The sequence below is a fragment of the Scyliorhinus torazame genome, chromosome 5, assembly GCF_047496885.1.
Source record: "Scyliorhinus torazame isolate Kashiwa2021f chromosome 5, sScyTor2.1, whole genome shotgun sequence".
Classification (NCBI taxonomy): domain Eukaryota; kingdom Metazoa; phylum Chordata; class Chondrichthyes; order Carcharhiniformes; family Scyliorhinidae; genus Scyliorhinus; species Scyliorhinus torazame.
This window is the reverse complement of record NC_092711.1, coordinates 185399158-185408729: the sequence shown is the minus strand read 5'-3', so window position 1 is coordinate 185408729 and position 9572 is coordinate 185399158. Positions and strand designations below refer to the sequence as shown.

Sequence of the window (9572 nt, the reverse complement as noted above, 5' to 3'; positions counted from 1 at the left end):
ACAGACAAAGGATTTCAGACCGCATGGAAAAGCAGGAAGAGGTGTGTCCACCAAAGCAGGAGGAAAGGATGCTGGGTAATAGGGGCCAGAGGAAGGGATTGGAAGTGAGCCAATCAGAATAGATCAAACAGGTCAGGAGGGATATAGGATGACCTATGGGCGTCGAGTATGTCAAACTTGATACCATTTGAATTGATTTGCAGAGATCCCTTTGTCTCTTTGTTCATTCGCTTTCCTGGATGTAGGAGACTGGATGTGTCCTATGTTTCTGTGAAATGAATCAAGCTTGCAAGCTAAATAAAATAACTAATGCTGTACCTGCAAATACATCTCGCCTTTTATTGAGGCCAGACTGACGGGTAAAGAAACTTGGGATTCAACACTACGTATGAAGCACAGATAATGGGTAGCTGGTGGCTTCAGTGGCCAGAGCATCTGGCCATGGTGGCCGGTATGGGTGTCAGCATGTTGTGCTGGATGTGGGTTTGGCCGCCCTCCGGGTGGAGCTGATTGGCATACGTGGTGGGACGGGTGTTGCTACTCGGGGAGCAGTGCTGCCTCCTCACCCTGTCCACCCTGCGGAGGTCGTGCATTTTCCCCTGGCACTGCGAGCCAGTCCGGACGGTGTTACAACGGCAATCACCATCTCTGCCATATGCAAGTAGGTCCGACTAATGGCAGCGCCTAGTAGCCTCCTTCATGCCCCGGGCTGCAGAGTCGTCTGCTTCTCCTGTACGGGGTCTTCAGTGTCTCCAGTGCCGCGTCAGTTAAACTTGGGGCCATGCGTCTTGCTGGCTGGGATGGTATGTATATGACAATGCAGCTTGTTACCCTTTTGTGTGTTAATCCTGGACCCCACTAATCGTCCAACCGTTTCTCATTAGAATCGAGTGTCTTCCACCTGGCACCGCTGCTAGCCCGTTGTTGAATCGCTCCAGGAGTGGCGCTTGTTCTGTTGCCATAGAACTCCACAAATCCTGCCCTGGCGGAGAATCCGGCTGCCTGTTCACATTGAAAGGAAATGAAAATCGCTTATTGTCACAAGTAGGCTTCAAATGAAGTTACTGTGAAAAGCCCTGAGTCGCGACATTCCGGCGCCTGTTCGGGGAGGCTGGTACGGGAATTGAACCGTGCTGCTGGCCTGCCTTGGTCAGCTTTCAAAGCCAGCGATTTAGCCCTGTGCTAAACCAGCCCCCCCAGGGTGGAGAACTGGGACATCCTGGGATGGATTCAGCGACTTAAGGGCCACGTGGAACACAATTGGTTCCTATGAGAAACAGTGTGGGATTCGCCAGATTCGCGATTGAAACTCAGGAGGCTGACAAGCTGCAACCTCAAATACACACTTTACTCCCCACAAACAACATCCCAGCCACCAAGATGGCAGCGAGAAGAACAGCTCAACGATTTATGGACGCCGAGCTGGAGACTCCCCGACCCCCCCCCCCCCCCCCTCCCACCCTGGACGCTGTGGAGCACAGACAGGGCATCGGACACCCTGGCCCCAGAAAGAAGGTACCAGCCAGCGCCATCCACCATGCTTGGGCGCATGAACCTGGATAGCTGTGCTGAAGCTGTCACTCACTGACGCCCTCGTTTACGATAGCTGGTCTCAAATTCATATCCCAGTGTCTTTGGCGCAATTGGTTAGCGCGTTCGGACATTGATTGAAAGCAATAACATATCTCAAAGACTGTATCACCTGCACTGTTTTACAGTGATTTCACACAGAAGTAACTGATTATTTGACAACTCATTGCCAATTGCACGAAGTACGAATCAGACGACTTTGATATTTAGACCTATCACAGAACTATATTGAACACATTTGAAAACTAAACAGATATGGTTCAGTTATAAATAACCCCTGAATGTATCCCTGGTCCTCATCTGCACTGTATGACAGAGATAATCATAATAGCAGCAATATTCAACCTCTGTACTGTCCAATTATCTGCCGGCAGCAGAGCGCGGCAACTGCAGCTTCAATCAGGGGGTTACTGCTCATCCCTGGGGCACAAGATACTCCAACGCGGGACAAGCCTCCCAATACACCGAGCACAGGCCCAGCATCACGAAGGTAGAAAATATCCCGCACACTGAACCTCCGAGCAACTATACACAATCTGAGTGTGTGTGTGGGTCACAAATAAATTTGACACTAACTTTCCATATCTTCTCACCGTAAAATTCTTTCATTTGGTAGAACATTGACTGTTGTCAATCCGAAAATTATCACCATAAAATTATTGGGATAGCGATTGGTTTGCCATTTTGGTCTGTCAGGTTTGCAATTCACTTTCTGGCGTCTGTTAAAGATAATTCCGTTTGAAAATGCGAACAAGAAAGAAGAAAATGATAAAATCGTGGAATAATTTGTGAGGAAACTGGGTCACAATAGATGCAAGGCGGTGTGCTTTAGTTCGGAAGCTGTGAATGATGTTATTGATAATTGAGTGGAAACGTTTGGACCTATCGGCTTCTGGGAGGCAAGTGAATTCGGATTCGCTGCAATCAGGCAATTTTGTGACTGCGATAATGGCTGAAATTTGATCTTATCAATGTGCCCGGCAAGCTCAGTCGGCAGAGCATGAGACTCTTAATTTCAGGGTGGTGGTTTCGAGCCCTACGTTCGGCGCTGTTCCATTTTAATGCTGCTTGCGTTGTTGAACCCATGCTCGCGATTCCTCCGGCGGTGAAGCCGTTCAAACTGTGTCAGTCTCCATCCAGCATTGTTCATCTCACAGTTGCTGCTTTGTGAGCACAAAATGCTCTTCTTCCCGAGTGTGAGGCGAGTTTGTTTGAGCCGCCTCATGTACAATGAACGACCGCACTTTAAAAATGACAGGCTCCACTCAAGCAGCTGAACCGAACAAATCTGCTCACAGACACGGAACGACAATGGGCACTTAGTCATTGCGATGGGTCCACGCGTAACACGACGCAAACCAAAAAAAAAAACGCATCAAATGATGAGGGGAGTATATTTGGCTATCCTCCTGAGCATTCTTCATATCAGGATGAGTTGCGAACAATTGTTGGATAGGAAACCAAGGGGTTGCTCTTGTTTGAAGTGTATAGAACGATGCGGCACAGGGATAGAATGGTTACGAGGGACATCTTTCCCTGAGCAGAGAGACCAATAACCCGCATTGTAGAATTAGAAAGAATGAAATCTTCACATTTATACTGCGACTTCCAGCACCAACGCCATCCCAACGTGCTTTTCAGCCAAGGAGGTCCATTTGAACTGGTTTCACTGTTTCTTTTAAAATTCAAATTCAGGGGCAGCTTAGCGTGACCAAGCTTTCTACACTGCACACATCGTTGTGTTCAGGGGGTGAGAACCACGTAGATAGGAAGTGGATTCACTGTCACAAGAAACGGAGCAACTTCCGCAAACTGCACCATTATGACGAGCAGAGAATCTGTTCTTGCGATCTTGATCGGGGGATAGGTATTGGACAGGACACGGTCCCCTGCTCCCTGCAAAACTGTGCCACCTACAGTGCAGAGGGACAACTGATTCAAATCTAAAACAAGGGACGACACCTCCGCCAGTGCATAACACTCTACTTCACTGTGGTTAACCTGTTTTTCTGTCAGGTTTGCAATTCAAAGTCTGAGCAATGAGCTTAATATCATGACGTCCCCATATGGATGGCAGCAGTTGCAGGAGAGCTTGTGCCCGCTGGCTTACATGCGTCTGCAGTGCGAATGATCAGACTGAACCCATGTGTCCAAAATGACTGTCCCACTATTTATTTTGGAAAAGGAAACCTGATGGAATACTTGTCATTCCGCTAGTCGCAATGAGAAGATATCAGTCACTGACACCCTCGTTTACGCTCGCTTGAATAATTTATGGCGCAATTGGTTAGCGCGTTCAGCCGTTGCACCATAACGGTTGGTGGTTCGAAACCACCCAGTGACGCCGTTTGTTCCCACTTTTTCTTTTTGCTTTGTCTCTCTTTTCCAGAACAGCATTTGGGACATTGTAACCAAGAACTAATCGAAAAAACGGTATCAACTGCACTGTGTTACAGTGACTTCACACAGAAGTAACTGATTGTTTGACAACAAATTGCAAAGTGAACGACGTAGGAATCAGACCACATTGAACAGTTTTGACAACTGAACAGAGTTTGTTCAGTTAGAATGAACAACTCAATTAATCCCTCGTACTCGACTGCACTTTGTGACTGGCAAAATCAGAACAGCAGCAATATTCCACCTCTGTAATGTCCATTCATCCGCTGGCATCAGAGCGTGCCAACTGCAGCTTCAATCAGCGGGTTACTGCTCATACCTGGGACACAAAATACTACAACCCGGGACAAGCCTCCCATTACACTGAGCACAGGCCCACGATCACGATGGTCTAATACAGCCACTCACTCAACCTCCGAGCTGCTCATTCGAACCTGAGTGGGTGTAACTAGGCCAGCAATAAATTTGGCACTAACATTCTATATCTTGTCACCGTAAAATAATTTCATTTCGGAAAAAGTACACGGCTGTAAATCTGAAAATTATCCCCATGGAATTATCGATACAGAACGGGTTTAACGTTTTTATCTGTCAGGATTGCAATTCACTTTCTGGCGACTGTTAAAGATAGTTTCGTTTGAAAATGCTGACACAAAGCGAGAAAATGTTAAACTCGTGGAATAAATCGTGTGCAAAGTGGGTCACAATAGTTTCAAGGAGGTGCGCTTTAGTTCGGAAGCTGTGAAGAATGTTATTGATAATTGAGAGGAAAGGTTTGAACCTATGGGCTTCTGGGAGCCAAGTTTCTTCACATTCGCTGCAATCAGCCAGTTATGTCACTGCGATATTAGATGTAATTTCACATTCTTAATGTACCCGACTAGCTCAGTCTGTAGAGCATGAGTCTGTTAATTTCTGGGATCGTGGGTTCGAGCACCGCGTTGGGCGCCGTTGCATTTTTATGCTGCTTGCATTGTTGAACCCATGCTCGCGGTTGCTCCCGCTGAGTCGCCGCTCAAACTGTGTATTTTTCCGTACAGCGTTGTTCATCTCACAGTTGCTGCTTTGTGACCGCATAAAGCTTTTCTTTCCGAGTATGAGGCGAGTTTGTTTGATCCCCCTCATGTACAATGAATTACCGCACTTTAAAAATGACAAGCTCCACTCAAGCCCATGAACGAAGAAAGTCTGCATAGAGTCACGGAAGGAGAATGGCAACTGCCTGATTGCGATGGATGCACGCTTAACCAGATGCAAACCGAAACAAAAAAACATTAAACGATGAGTGAAGAAAGTTGGCTGTGCTGCTGAGCAATAGTCATATCAGGATCAGCTGCGAGAAATTATTCTGCAGGAATCCAAGAGGAGATTTGTTTGAAGTGTATACAACAATGAGGAACAGGGATTGAATGGTTATCAAGGACATCATACCCTGTGCAGAGGGATCAATAAACCGGGTTTGGAAATGAGAAAGCATGAAATCTTCGAATTAATACATCGCTTTCCAGCACCACCGCCATCCCAAAGTGCTTTTCAGACATGGATGTCAATTAAAAGTGGTTTCCATGCTTCTTTTAAAATTCGAAATCAGGGGCAACTTAGCGTGACCAATCTTTCCACATTGCATACAGTGTTGTGCTCTGGGGGTGAGAACCACGCAGATAGGAAGTGCATTCACTGTCGCCAGAAACGGAACAGCTTCCACAAACTGCACCACAACAATGAGGAGAGAATCTATTCGTGCTATCGTGTTCGAGGGACAGAAGTTGGATAGGACACGGTTCCCTGCTCCCTGCAAAACAGTGACACCTACAGGGCAGTGGGACCACAGGTTTAAATCTCAAACATGGGACACGACCTCCGCCAGTGCCTGCCACTCTACTTCTCTGTGGATTCCATTTTTGTCTGTCAGATTTGTAATTAAAAGTCTGAGCAATGAGATGGGACATCATAAAGTCCCCAAATGGATGGCAGCGGTTGCAGGAGAGCTTGTGCCCGCTCGCATACATGCGTCTGCAGTGGGAATGATCAGACTGAACCCATGTGTCCAAAATGACTGCCCCACTATTTATTTTGGAAAAGGAAACCTGATGGGAATAATTGCCATTCCGCGAGTCGCAATGTGAAGCTATCAGTGACTAACACCCTCGTTTAAGTTAGCTTGAGGAACGCTCATGTCTTAGTCTCTGTGGCGCAATTGGTTAGCGCGTTCCGCTGTTAACCGAACGGTTGGTGGTTTGAGACCACCCAGGGACGTGGTTTGCTCCTGCTTATTCTTTTTGCTTGTCTCCCTTTTCCAGAACAGCATTTGGGACATTGGAACTAAGAACCAATCGCAAAAACTGTATCAGCTGCACTGTGTTACAGTGAGTTCACACAGAAGTAACTGATTGTTTGACAACAAATTGCAAATTGCACGACACAGGAATCAGACCACATTGAACAGTTTTGACAACTGAACAGAGTTTGGTTCAGTTAGAATGAACAACTCAATAGATCCCTCGTCCTCCACTGCACTGTGTGACTGGGAAAATCAGAATAACAGCAATATTCCGCCTCTGTAATGTCCATTCATCCGCTGGAATCAGAGCGTGCCAACTGCAGCTTCAATCAGTGGGCAACTGCTCATCCCTGGGACACAACATACGACAATCCGGGACAAGCATCCCATTACACTGAGCACAGGCCCACGATCAGGACGGTCTAATACAGCCCACTCACTGAACCTCTGAGCTGCACATTCGAACCTGAGTGAGTGTAACTAGGCCACCAATAAATTTGACACTCAAATTCTATAATTTCTCACCGTTAAATTCTTTCATTTTGCAGAAAGTCCACTTCTGTAAATCTGAAAATTATCCCCTTGGAATTATCGGTACAGAACGGGTTTAACGTTTTTCTCTATCAGGATTACAATTCACTTTCTGGCGACTGTTAAAGATAGTTTCGTCTGAAAATGCTGACACAAAACGAGAAAATGTTAAACACGTGGAATAATTCGTGTGGAAACTGGGTCACAATAGTTTCAAGGAGGTGCGCTTTGGTTCGGAAGCTGTGAATAATGCTATTGATAATTGAGTGGAGAGGTTTGAACCCATGGGCTTCTGGGAGGCATGTTTCTTCACATTCGCTGCAATCAGCCAGTTATGTCACTGCGATGTTTGATGTAATTTGAAATCCTTAATGTTTCCGGCTCCCTCACTCGGTAGAACATGAGTCTCTTAATTTCGGGGTCGTGTGTTCGAGCACCACGTTGGGCGCAGGTCCATTTTAAGGCTGCTTGTTGAACCCATGCTCGCGATTCCCCCGGCTGAGTCGCCGCTCAAACTGTGTCTTTTACCATACAGCTTTGTTCATCTCACAGTTGCTGCTTTGTGAGCGCATAAAGCTCTTCTTTCCGAGTGTGAGGCTAGTTTGTTTGATCCCCCTCATGTACAATGAATTACCGCACTTTAAACATGACAAGCTCCTCTCAGGCCCCTGAACGAAAAATCTGCTCAGAGTCACGGAACGACAATGGCAACGGCCTGATCGCGATGGATGGGCGCGGAACAAGATGCAAACCGAAATAAAAATAAGTTAAACGATGAGTGGAGAATATTTGGCTGTCCTGCTGAGCAATAGTCATATCAGGATGAACTACGAGAAATTATTCTGCAGGAAACCAAGGGGAGATATGTTTGAAGTGTTTTCAACTATGAGGAACATGGATTTTATGGCTTCAAGGACATCATACCCTGAGCAGTGGGGTCAACAAACGGGGTTTGGAAATGAGAAGGAATGAAATCTTCGAATTAATACGCCGCCTTCCAGCACCACCCCCACCCCAAAGTGCTTTTCAGACATGGAAGTCCATTTGAAATTGTGTCCATGCTTCTTTTAAAATGCGAAATTTGGGACAACTTAGCGTGACCAATCTTTCCACACTGCATACATTGTTGTGCTCTGGGGGTGAGAACCACGCAGATAGGAAGTGCATTTACTGTCGCAAGAAACGGAACAGCTTCCACAAACTGCACCACTATAATGAGGAGAGAATCTATTCTTGCGATCGTGTGCGAGGGACAGATGTTGGATAGGACACGGTTCCCTACTCCCTGCAAAACAGTGACACCTACAGGGCAGTGGGACAAAGAACAAACAAAGAACAAAGAAATGTACAGCACAGGAACAGGCCCTTCGGCCCTCCAAGCCCGTGCCGACCATACTGCCCGACTAAACTACAATCTTCTACACTTCCTGGGTCCGTATCCTTCTATTCCCATCCTATTCATATATTTGTCAAGATGCCCCTTAAATGTCCCTATCGTCCCTGCCTCCACTACCTCCTCCGGTAGTGAGTTCCAGGCACCCACTACCCTCTGCGTAAAAAACTTGCCTCGTACATCTACTCTAAACTTTGCCCCTCTCACCTTAAACCTATGCCCCCTAGTAATTGACCCCTCTACCCTGGGGAAAAGCCTCTGACTATCCACTCTGTCTATGCCCCTCATAATTTTGTATACCTCTATCAGGTCGCCCCTCAACCTCCTTCGTTCCAGTGAGAACAAACCGAGTTTATTCAATCGCTCCTTATAGCTTATGCCCTCCATACCAGGCAACATTCTGGTAAATCTCTTCTGCACCCTCTCTAAAGCCTCCACATCCTTCTGGTAGTGTGGCGACCAGAATTGAACACTATACTCCAAGTGTGGCCTAACTAAGGTTCTATACAGCTGCAACATGACTTGCCAATTCTTATACTCAATGCCCCGGCCAATGAAGGCAAGCATGCCGTATGCCTTCTTGACTACCTTCTCCACCTGTGTAGCCCCTTACAGTGATCTGTGGACCTGTACTCCTAGATCTCTTTGACTTTCAATACTCTTGAGGGTTCTACCATTCACCGTATATTCCCTACCTGCATTAGCCCTTCCAAAATGCATTACCTCACATTTGTCCAGGTTAAACTCCATCTGCCATCTCTCCGCCCAAGTCTCCAGACAATCTAAATCCTGCTGTATCCTCAGACAGTCCTCATCGCTATCCGCAATTCCACCAACCTTTGTGTCGTCTGCAAACTTACTAATCAGACCAGTTACATTTTCCTCCAAATCATTTATATATACTACAAAGAGCAAAGGTCCCAGCACTGATCCCTGTGGAACACCACTGGTCACAGCCCTCCAATTAGAAAAGCATCCCTCCATTGCTACCCTCTGCCTTCTATGGCCTAGCCAGTTCTGTATCCACCTTGCCAGTTCACCCCTGATCCCGTGTGACTTCACCTTTTGTACTAGTCTACCATGAGGGACCTTGTCAAAGGCCTTACTGAAGTCCATATAGACAACATCTACTGCCCTACCTGCATCAATCATCTTAGTGACCTCCTCGATAAACTCTATCAAGTTAGTGAGACACGACCTCCCCTTCACAAAACCGTGCAGCCTCTCACTAATACGTCCATTTGCTTCCAAATGGGAGTAGATCCTGTCTCGAAGAATTCTCTCCAGTAATTTCCCTACCACTGAAGTAAGGCTCACCGGCCTGTAGTTCCCGGGATTATCCCTGCCACCCTTCTTAAACAGAGGAACAACATTGGC

At 46.7% G+C, this 9572-nt stretch overlaps 1 non-coding gene across 1 annotated transcript; it reads left to right on the top strand.

Moving 5' to 3' along the window:
- Positions 1 to 6172: 6172 nt before the first annotated feature.
- Positions 6173 to 6246, top strand: trnan-guu (transfer RNA asparagine (anticodon GUU)). Its single transcript has one exon. It is a non-coding gene; the product is annotated as a tRNA-Asn (tRNA).
- The last annotated feature ends 3326 nt before the right edge of the window (positions 6247 to 9572 follow it).